The sequence below is a fragment of the Pteropus alecto genome, unplaced genomic scaffold (genome assembly GCF_000325575.1).
Source record: "Pteropus alecto unplaced genomic scaffold, ASM32557v1 scaffold67, whole genome shotgun sequence".
Lineage (NCBI taxonomy): Eukaryota > Metazoa > Chordata > Mammalia > Chiroptera > Pteropodidae > Pteropus > Pteropus alecto.
The window spans coordinates 8,925,568-8,936,219 of NW_006441061.1; the positions used below are offsets into that span (position 1 = coordinate 8,925,568).

Below are 10,652 nucleotides of genomic sequence, written 5' to 3' on the forward strand. Positions count from 1 at the left end.
GTGTGTGCGTGGGGCGGGGGGCCGGGGGGGGCGGGGAGGCACCGCGGGCTGGATGAGCTGGGTCTGCGGTTTCCCCGGCTGCAGTCTTTCCGGTTGGTGCATAGAGTACCGGGGTTAAAAACCTCGGGGACGCAAATGGAGCCTCAGAGTGCTCCGGGCTGGAGCTGCCGCTGGGGAAACACGCTAGGGGCAGGGTCGGCCGTGGGGACGCCTCACGAGGAGCCGCTGCTCAGGCCGTGGAGGGGGTTTCAAGTCTGCCTGCTGCCGGAGACGGAGTGTCCCCAGACCTCACACCACACGTGGCCGCGTTCCCCAAGCAGGTCAGGAGAGCTCCAGCCCCGCGTCTTCGCCACCTAGAATCGGGGAACTCGAGTCCCACAAGGAAGGGGCTTTGTAATGGTGACGGTGTTTTGTCGTCTTGGGCGAACTGCTGGGGTGACACTTAACTCCCCCTGAGAATACACGCCCCAGGGGACCCCCCGCGTGTGCAGAGGGGGCACGTGGCCCGGGGCTCTGCCATCCCCACCCCCTGGGAGCACAGCCAGGGCTGGGGGCTTCCCTGAGTCGAACCCTGCGCTCCGCATCTTCCTGCGTGGGCACCAGCCCCTCAGTGCCTGCTCCGCCGGGGCGTGGCTAACTCTGGAGTACAGCTTGTCCGGCAGGGGGTGGCAGCCACCTCCTCTCATGGGCCCGGGGCCCCCGGGTGCCCTGCTAAATGCCAGTGACTGCGCTTGATGTAACTGGAGTGACACGGCCCTCCGTTTTCAGGAGCGGACGGCAAAGGTCTTTGCCGTCAGCCACAGGGTGGCGTGTGTCTGCCCGAAGGGAGCCACCACGTTCCGCAAGGCATGGAAGCTGGCCCTGAATATCCATGGGGTCCTGGGCCCCGTGGTTTGGGGTTTTTGACTGTGGTTAAATGTGCAAAGCGTGAACGTGCGGTGACGTTCGGTCCAGTCCCAAGGTCAGGCCCCGCCACCGCCGTCTGGTCCCACAGCATTCCGTCAGCCCAGAAGGAAACCCACACCCGTTAGCGTCCGCTGCCTCCCCCAGGCCCAGCTCCTGGCCAGCCGCCTCTGTCCTGCTCCCCCTTGTTCTGAGGGAAAGTCTGTGTGCCGACCCCAGGAGCCTTGTGGTTATGCTGATGGTGTTCAGGGGCGGGCTGTGTGTGCGCGTGTGTGCGTGCGTGTGTGTGTGTGTGTGTGTGTGTGTGTGTGTGTGTGTGTCTGTGAACCCTCTGGAGGAAAGATGCTGTGGCACCTGGACGTGCAGATGCTGAGACGGGGGAAGAGAGAGGCTTGGCCCCCAACAGGCTGTTGAGGAAAAGTCCCCCCCTCCCCCCAGAGAGGAGTGACAGGGCCTGGGCGGAGGTTCCTGCCTCAGAGCGTCCCCGGGGCCCACAGGCTGGGGGTGCGGCCAGTCTGCACGTGTCTGGCCAGGTGCCGGGCGGTCCTGCCTCTGCGCCCTGGGAGGCACACTGCCGCCCGCTGCACGGCGACCAGCAGCGGCCAGCCTTGGGGTGGGGCTTAGCAGTGAGTGAGGTGGAGGTCTGGGGGTTCGCGGGGCCTGGGGGGCCCCTCCACTCGTGGCACAGGGAGCCCCTCAGAAGTGTTTCTCTTCTCTCAGACCTTCTCTGCCCGAAGGTGACCGCAGTGGCTTTCACGGCAGAGCGGGCCGGCCTGCCCTGGCCCCGCTCACGACCCTACTGTACTCACAGGCTGTTCTCCCAGGTCTCGTGGGGACAGGCAGTGCAGGGCTCCTGGGAGCCCTAAGATCACCTGAGCCCCCCTCCATGAGGACACACACGTGGAGGCCCATTGGGCACTGAGCTGACACCCCAACCTCAGGGAGGGGAGGGACGGGAGGGCCCGCAACCGAAGGCCCGCTCCTGCATGCCTGCGCCCTGGGCCCCCGGAGCCTGCACGTCCCTCCTCTCCGTCAGCACCCCCATTCTCGATGCCTGGGCCCCGTCCACTGTCACTGGTTCCCCAGGTGGGGCACAGGCTTGTGCGTGCAGGGGGAGGTGATGAGGACGCTCCCTGTCGAGGACGGGGCAGAGCACATTCTGGGTCTTTGTGGCCAGAGGCCCGGGAGGTGAGACTGGGGAGACCTGCCTGCACCCCGCCAGCAGGCCAAGCACACTCGGCAGGCGCTGCAGGAGCTCGCAGGGCTGGGGCGGGCCCCAGGGACGTCGCCCAGAGCCCTGGGGGTGGACCTTGGGATGCAGGCTGATACAGCCCTTGCCGAGGGCACCTCCACCAGGCCAGAGACCGCTGAGCTTGATCCCTTCTCACTGGGGGGCAAGGAGACCCCACCTCCAGCAGGGCTGGTCCTGCCCCCACACTACCTCCACAGCCCTCTGCAGGGTCCTCCGCCCCCCTTGCCTAAGAACCCCATCTCTCCTCCCGTTCTCGGTTCCGCTCACCCCCAGGGCAGGCTCTGTGGGGTCGAGGGTGCCGCCACCCTGACTTCTGGCTCCAGCAGCCGTGAGCTTCCTGCTCTCCAAGGGGATGAAGCCACAGGCATGAGTCACCACAGCCTCACACGCGTGGCCTCGGTGGGAGGGACGGCTCGGCCCATGTGGGCGAAGGAGGCTGCATCGCCGCTCAGCCTCTCGGGGAGCAGGGGGGAGGCGGGCAGAGCAGAGCTCCCACGCCTTCCAGGGGCAGCTGAGGTCCCGGGGTGACCTCATCACTGCCTGCCAGCTGAGTCTCAGGGCTCCTGGGGAGCAAGGCTCTCGGAGTGCACCTGGGCCCTGGGCCTGGGCCTCCCTGCCCGCCGACAGCTCGCTGCCCCTTCGCCCAGGCCCCGGCCCCTCTGTCCGTACTGGCCCGGCAGTGAGCCTCACGCTTGGGCACTGGCACCGTGGTCCTGGGGACAGACTCGGGGGTCTGCAGACCCCAGCCAGGCTGTGAGCCGTCTGCAGCGGGGTGACGACAGCCCCTGCACCCAAAAGAGTGGGGTGATAGGCAGTGGCGGAGAGAGTGGGGAAGGGCTTGGTGGATGGGCGGGCGCTCTGGTCGTTAGAAGTGTCCCCTCACCCACCCCGGTCTGTAACCTGGACAAGAGGTTTCGGCCCCCACCCCAGGCTCGGGAGGATGCTGTGGGGACGAGGATGCGCGCTGCACCCCGAGGTACAAGGGAGGCGGGACTGCCACCCCCAGGCTCGTCCCCCACAAGGGGTAGAATGACCAGAGGCTGGGGTCAGGGGTCCCACCAGTGAGGAGAGGGGGGCTGACAGCTGCCATCGCCTGCATGATGGGACCAGCTGCTGTCCACAGCTGCCCGCCCAGCCAGAACAAGCCCAGCGGGCCCCCGAAGCCGCAGCGGGGGGCAGTGGCAGGGTCAGCACCCCGTCTTTTCCGGGCCAGGTAGGCAGTGGCTCAGGCCACGGCTCCAGGCTCTGGGGGCCTCAGGGGTGTCTAGCTGCAGACAGGACACAGAGACCAGGGGCCAGCTGCCCCAAAAGCCCCCTTCGCTATCTGCCCGAGACCTTCTGTCGGCAGAGGGCGGGTTTTCTCTGAAGCTGAGCAACACCAGATACTGCTTCACACGGGCTGAGCTGTGGGCGGACAGGCAGGCAGGGTGGCCGCGAGGACAGACCGCTGCCCGGCCCCACAGGAGTGACTGTTGACAGCCTTGCTGCTCCCGGGGCAGGGGACCCTCGGGCCTGGGCTCAGAGAGGCTGGGGCCTCCGCAGGCGTGCCCCTCCCCACAGCTGAGCAGACCCTGGGCTCCCGGTGGTTAGGGGAGAAAGCCCGGCTCCTCCCATGGGGTGAAGCCTTGCCAGGACATTGTGGGGGCGTCTCTGGGACCGGCGGATGCTCAGAACCAGTCGACTGCCATCGTTGACAACTGGGCATCAGGGAGCTGGGCCAGAGAGCGCTGCTGCCTCCAGCGTGACCCGGGGAGTCAGAACCACCCCTCGGGGGGAGCGCTGTCTGCCACCCCTTCCCTGCCCAGCCCTCCAGCCCACGACTGCCTCCCGGGAGCCTGCCTGGCTCTGTCCTCCCTGACCTGGCCCCTTCCACGCCTGTCCCCTCTTCCACCTTCCGTCCCCACCTGGGGCGGCCTGGGGATGGAGGGCAGAGCAGGTGGCCAGGTGGGGAGGCAGCTGGATGCGGAGGGCGGGGACACTGTCGTCCGTTCAAGGGTGCCCACAGGGACTCTGGGGTGATGCCAGGTCCCAGCCGGTGCTGTGTCTGCCGGTGAGAGGGGGCAGGACGTGTGTCCCGGCTCCCCCCGGCTCCCGCGGGGGCCTGAGCTGGCCACGCAAGCGTCCCCCGGGCGCCGTGCCCATCACGCCTGTGCATCTCACCGCCACTCGGGCAGCGCCCCCCGGTGTCCGTGTCGGGAACAGCACGAGCAGCGTCTGGTTTTGAAACTGTGGTTCCCATTGGCTCCCCGCGGGGCTGTTGACCCTGTGACCGCGCTGTTGGCACTTCGCTCAGCCGCTGTGGGGACGGAAACGGAGGCGGCCGTGCCCAGGCCGCAGCCACAGCCCGGAGCACGGGCGGCTGGAACGACAGCCCTTACGCCTCAGTCAGGAGGCTGGACGTCAGGGTCGGGGTGCCGGCGTGCTGGGGTCCTGGCGAGGGCCCCCTTCCTGGTTCACAGACCTCTCTGCCTGTCCTCACAAGGCGGGGGCCGGGAGGCGGAGGCGGCAGGCGTGAGCTGTCTGGGGTCTCCTCCTACGGGGGCGCCAGGCCCATCGCCGGGCCCCACCCATGACCTCAGCTGACCCTCGCCACCTCCCGACACCAGCTCCAACCTGGGCACCTGGGGGACACAAACATTCAGTCCCCAGGGGCCGGGGGACAAAGTCGCCAGTACAGAAGGGGTGGCACGTGAGCCTGCGTGGGGTGAAGCTGCTTTGATTTCAAGTCCGTAAGCTTTGAGGGTGTCCCCCCACAAAAGGGTCTAGAGAGAGCCTGCTGGGAGCTTCCTGCCCCTCCAGACCGGGCGAGGCCCCTGGGCGAGTGGAGGCAGATCCCGGGGGAAAGGGACGTGTTCGGGGTCACACAGCTAATGGGCGGGACGTTAGGAGCAAGGAGTCTGTAGGGTTTTGAATTGTGTCCCCCCCACAAAAAAGCTTCACGCCTGCCCAGAACCTTGGACGTGACCTCATTTGGAAATAGGGTCTCTGCAGATGTGATCGGGGCAAAGCCTTCGAGATGCGTTGGTTCTGGACGTAGGTGGCCGCGACCTCCAATGCCGGCATCCTCTCAAGGGGACACACGTGAGAGGCCACGTGGGGACAGGGCAGAGATTGGAGGGGTGCAGCCACAAGTCAGGGGGCACCGGGTCCCAGGAGCCGGGAGAGGCGGGAGGGACCCTCCCCTGGAGCCTCTGGAGGGGACATGGCCGATTTCCGAATTCTGGCCTCAGACTGAGAAAGAATAAATTCCGGTTATTTTAAGGCCCTGTCTGTGACACTTTGTTATGGCAGCCCCAGGACACTGACACCCCCTAATCATAGGGTGCAAGCGTGGTGGCAGGAAGGCCCCAAGAAACTGGTTACCTCAAGAGGTTCCCCAGTGAAGCCCAGCTGGTGGCCAGCCCAGCTCACGGCACCCCCCAGCCACTCGGCAGGAAGTGAGCCCCCCCCAGCCACTCGGCAGGGAGTGAGCCACCGGAAGCACAGATTTCCATCGGCCTTTATGGGGCATCTCCCCGGATTCTCCCCTGCTCTGGGGAGGGGCGGGGAGAGGGGAGGCGTCCCCACCCCAGAACTCAGGGATCTCAGGTAGTGCCAGGTGAGTAGAGAGCCTGCAGGTGAGCGAGTGAGGACTCTGGGTCTGGAGCCAGGGCCGGGAGTCCCAGGGGAGCAGCTGTCCTGGCTCGGGGGAGACCGTCCCCGTGGCTGCCAACGCACCCCTCCTGCTCGTTCAGTCCAGGAGCATTGTGTGGCGTCTGGTGGGTTCACGAGCTCCTTTCAATCCCTATGGCTCCTGCCCAGGGCGGCCCCCAAGACCTGCCGCCCCGATCCCCGGGGCTGAGTGGGATGGGACGTCGCCCAGGGTCACGGGACCTCCCACAGTGTTGGAGCTGGGCCGCGTGCGTCCCTCCGAGATGTGAACGTTGGACCCCTAAGCCCCAGCACCTTGTGACGGGGCCGGACTTGGAAATGGGGCCTTTACAGGTAACTGGGCAAACAGGTCACTAAGGTGGCCCTAATCCAGCATGACTGGGGACCTGGGGGACAGGCCCAGAGGGAAGACGATCAACCACCAGCCTAGGAGCGAGGCCTGGAGCCGACGCCTCGCGGCTGAGGACAGCCAGCCCTGCCCGCACCGCAGCCTGGGCTGCGGCCTCCAGCCCCGGGGCCGTAGGTGTCTGCCGTTCACGCCGCCCGCCCGTGGTGTGTGCTTGCGGCAGCTGCGAGACAGGACGCTCACGCAGACGGCGAGAGGGATTTCGCAGAGTAATTCCGGCGCCCGACCACTTGACTGCAGCTAATCCAGAGGCGATTGCCCGGCCTGGTCACTGGGGCCCTGTGAGAACGGAGCGACTTCTCTGGCCGGCAGCGGAGGAGGCGGGTCCGAGGCCCGTGGGTCCGGCACGCCGTTGCTGTTTTAGGGATGGAGGGGCCGCGTGCCGAGGAACGAGGGCGACCTTTAGGAACTGGGCAGCTGCCGGCCAGCGAGCCTAGGGGCGCCTCGGCCTTACAGTGGCAGGACCAGCCAGTGACTGCTGGGCCTGGAGCCCGCCCTGCACTGCAACCCTCAGCAAAGCCCGGGTGGCGGTGACTGTCACACGGCGAAGGTGGAGCCGACCAGGCCTCCGGTCCGGAGGACGTCCCGCCGCCCGGCGTGTCTGCTCACCTCTTCAGGGTGGGCTTGCTTGTGCCTCTCTCTGCCTCCGACAGTCCTGGTCACCTGGTCGTTGGGTCCGAAGGCGTCGGGGACTGAGCCTGAATGACGTGGGCAGGAGAGCGTTTCCTGCGCCACTGGTCTCCGTGTGGCTTCCTGCCCTGGCTGTCCCTCTGCTGGGGATGGCCAGATGGACACCCTGGCTCAGCCATGACAGCCCAACCCTTCCACGGAGCAGTTATGCTCCCCCTTGTCACCTCAAGGTGACACCGTGTGAACATCAGTCCCCGTGCTGCATCTGAGGATCGCAGCCCCGCTGGAAGGTCGTCGCTGGGCTGGGGACGAGCCGCCCCCCTGCTCTGTGTCTCCCCGCGTGCGTAGTGGCCAGGTTCTGCCAGGGCTCCCCCTTGCCCGGGAGCTGGCGCATCTGACACTGGTCCCGCGGGAGGCAGGAAGGCGCGCTCAGCCCTTCCCCTCTTCACCTGCCAGTTCAAAGCGAGGCAGCCTCAGCTGGTGACAACTGACGGTGGCTTTTTGCGTGGCTTCCTCTTTCTGGTGTCCTGTGCTGACCTGTGCTGACCTGTGCTGACCTGTGCTGAGCCATACCATGGAGTCCATCGTGTGCGATGGGCTGACCAGCGCCCCCCAAAGGTGTCCACGTGCTGACTCCGGGACTTGGACCAAGAGAGACTTTGCAGAAGTCACGAAGGGTCTTGAGATGGGGGGACCGTCTGGTGGCCCCGCGTCATCACGGGGGGGCCCGGAGGAGGAGGACGGAAGCTGAGGTGGCACCATGGAGGAAAGGGGCCCAGCTGGGGCAGGCGGGCGCCCCGAGACCCCCCCCCCCGGAGCCTCCCGAGGGAGCCCCTGCCCGCCTCAGGTTTTAGGATTCTCGTCGCTCACCTGGAAGATCTTCCGCGTGGGTCGCCTTAAGCCATGGAGTTCGTGGTGACCCTACTGGCCTGAGGACACGCACAGCCCGTGTTCGGCCGTCATCCCATCTGATGCCCGTCGTCCCCCCGGGCTGGCGGGGGCCCCTCCTGCTGGATTCAGTGCCTTTCTTCCCAATATTTTTACTGTGGAAAAAACACATAACACAGAATCGACCGTGTTCACCAGGATGAGAGCACAGCTCGGTGACGTCAGCACAGTCACGCTGTGCGCGGCCGTCACCACCGTCACCTCCAGGACTCCCTCATCTTCCCAATGGGAACTCTGTCCCCGTTACACTCTCACCCCCAGCCCCTCGCCCAGCCCCGGCCCCACCGCCTACTTCCTGCCTCTCTGGGTCTGACCCCTCTGGGGACCTCCCGTGAGTGGGGTCCCACGGGCGTGTCCTTCTAAGACTGGCTCGTCACTCGGCATGACGTCCTCCAGGTCCATCCACATTGTAGCTGGCATCGGGACTTCCTTCCTTCTGAGGGCCGAATAATATTCCACAGTAATCACTGTCGTCCTCTGGTGGCACTTGGGGAACATGCCCCACCCCACGTGCTCCCCCCGCCTCATCGTCCCCACGTCAGCCTCGGTGCTGTCACCCACCTATTTCTTCCCCCTGGTCTCCCCTCGCCCACCCACTCCCCCCGGAAGCTTGTCTCGCTCCCCCTCAGAACACGCCCGAGTCACCCTGTCTCCTCCTCGGGCCGGCTGGCAGCCCCGCTCGGCACGGAGGAGGCACGACGATGCCACCACCCTCCCCACAGGGCAGCTGTGCCCCGAGAACGAGGCAGCACTTACAGAGGCTCGATGCCTGAGGAAGGGGAGCTGTTCTATACGCCCCATCCCGCCCCACAGCCCCGGGCCCCAGGTTCTCCAAGCTCTGCACAGGGCAGTGCTGGACGCCTCAGGGCCGGGGCCCGGGCCCGCCAGGGGACACCCCTCACGTCAGCACCCTGAGGCTGACGTGGAGTGGGATATGTTCCCCAAGTGCCACCAGAGACCAGGATGAGGAGCCTGGCGCTGCTCCCCGCAGGAGGGTGGCCGTCCTCCCGCATAGGGAACACGGCTTTAATGACAGAAGCCGACCATCTCTTTCAAATTAAATCAGACCTGATGTGAATGGTGCAGCAGCCGCTGAAAGGCCCCGCCCCCGCCAGAGCAGCCGCCGCTGGCCGTCGGCACGTGGTCCTTCACGCACGTGGGGCACGGTCTTCATTAGATCTCGCCTTACGAAACACGAGACATCCTGCCCTGTACCCCGACTCCCACCCTGGACCTCAGACTCACTCTCAAACACCAGGGACAGAAAAGACAGCCCTTGCAGGGGACGAGCCAGCGGCTGAGCCTTCCGGGCAGACGGATGTGCGCTGTCTGCCACCCTGTGCTGTCACGGGCGTGGCTGCCCGGAGCCCCACGATGGCGCGGTTGGTGCCATCGCTCCGGGAATGCAAGCACCGCCTTCTCTGTGAAGTCAGGTCCCCAGGAAGCCCACCACCTGGGACGCGCTTCTGGCAGCCTCCTGCGCCTCCTGGGGCCCACGGCGAGCATCCTGGACGTCCAGACGTGCAGACGGGCCTCGACGGCGCCCGGCGGACAGCGCCCCCTGGGGCTGTGCAGGGCGCTGCCTGCGTCCGTGGTCCTGCTGGCTCTGTGTCTCGTGCTCATCACAGGGTGTGTCTCGGCACCAGCGGCCCGAGACACTTCCAGCTCTCATTCTTTGCAGCCACCGCTCCGTGTCATTCCACAGGAAGGGCAAGAAGTGGATGCCACCACCAGGGGCAGGCAGTGGCCTGGCCAGCACAAGAGCCTCATCCCTCTAGGGCAGGTAGGAGCCGTCAGTCTCGGTCAGGCAGATGCACGTGTGTTTGCTGAGACCAGTCACGGATGTCTCTGACTCAGCGACGTCTGGGGAGAGGCTGGGCAGGCTGGGTGTGAGGCCCACCTTCCTCCCACACATCTGTAAGTGCCAGGCCCTGCCGGTTGGCTGGGTCACAAGTGGGGTGAAGACACAGGCCGCCCCAGCAAGCCGGCAACTCAGGGGCGCCTGGAGCCCCTGGCGGCTGGTGAGGACAGCTGAGACTCTCAGAGTCCCCTTCTTCCCGCTGGGTCCCAGGGTAGGCCAGCCTGGTCCTTCATGCACCAACACCTGCCGGCTGATACCTGGCCATCGCCTGGGCAAACCACCTCACCTCCCCGGCCTCGTCTGTGGAGCGGAAGGAACTGGGCAGGAAAGCCACACGGGGTGGCAGGAGAGCCGACTGCGTCACCCAGTCCTGGCAGAAGTCCTCCCTCCCTCCTTCCCATTCCGTCTCCTGGGGCAGCCACTTCCTCCCTCAAGGCCTCAGTTTCCCCACTCTGCAAAATGGACAGCGCTGCTTCCTGAGGTGATATGTCCAGTGAGACCATCGGGCTGGTCCTTGCAGGGCGATGGGCGCCGACCAGCCCTCCACGAAGTAGCCGCCTTGTCCACGGCTGGGGTCTCGTGCCCGGCACCAAGCCGCGCCTGGCATGTGGGCGCAGGGACTGGAAGGTGGGCTCTGAGCAGGCCCTCCTGAGCACCACCTGGGTCCCCAGGGCCCACACTGGACGCGTGGCCTGGCACCAACGTCTCCCTCTCTCCAGCTGTCCTGCCTGCGGAGGTGAGTGGCCAGGAGCCGCCGGCCACTACTCCTCCCCTGCCCCCAGCGTCGGGACTGTCATTGTGATTACAGCTACTACTTCCGACATAAGACAGGTCCTAGCGGCCGCTGGGCGCTGAAACCCCCTCCCGCATGGGGCGTCCTTGGGGCTCCGGCCTCTGGGAGCGGGGAGAGAAATGAACCTGGGCGTTCCCTGCGCGGCGGGGCAGGGGGCGGTCACCTGCCCCCAGCTGCCCAGCTCCCCCCACCCCACCCCCCAGCCTTT

At 66.4% G+C, this 10,652-nt stretch overlaps 1 protein-coding gene across 1 annotated transcript in view; it reads left to right on the plus strand.

Annotated features, from left to right (window-relative positions):
- The window catches only part of KCNT1 (potassium sodium-activated channel subfamily T member 1), a 59,102-nt gene that overhangs the window by 10,400 nt on the left and 38,050 nt on the right, over positions 1 to 10,652 (plus strand).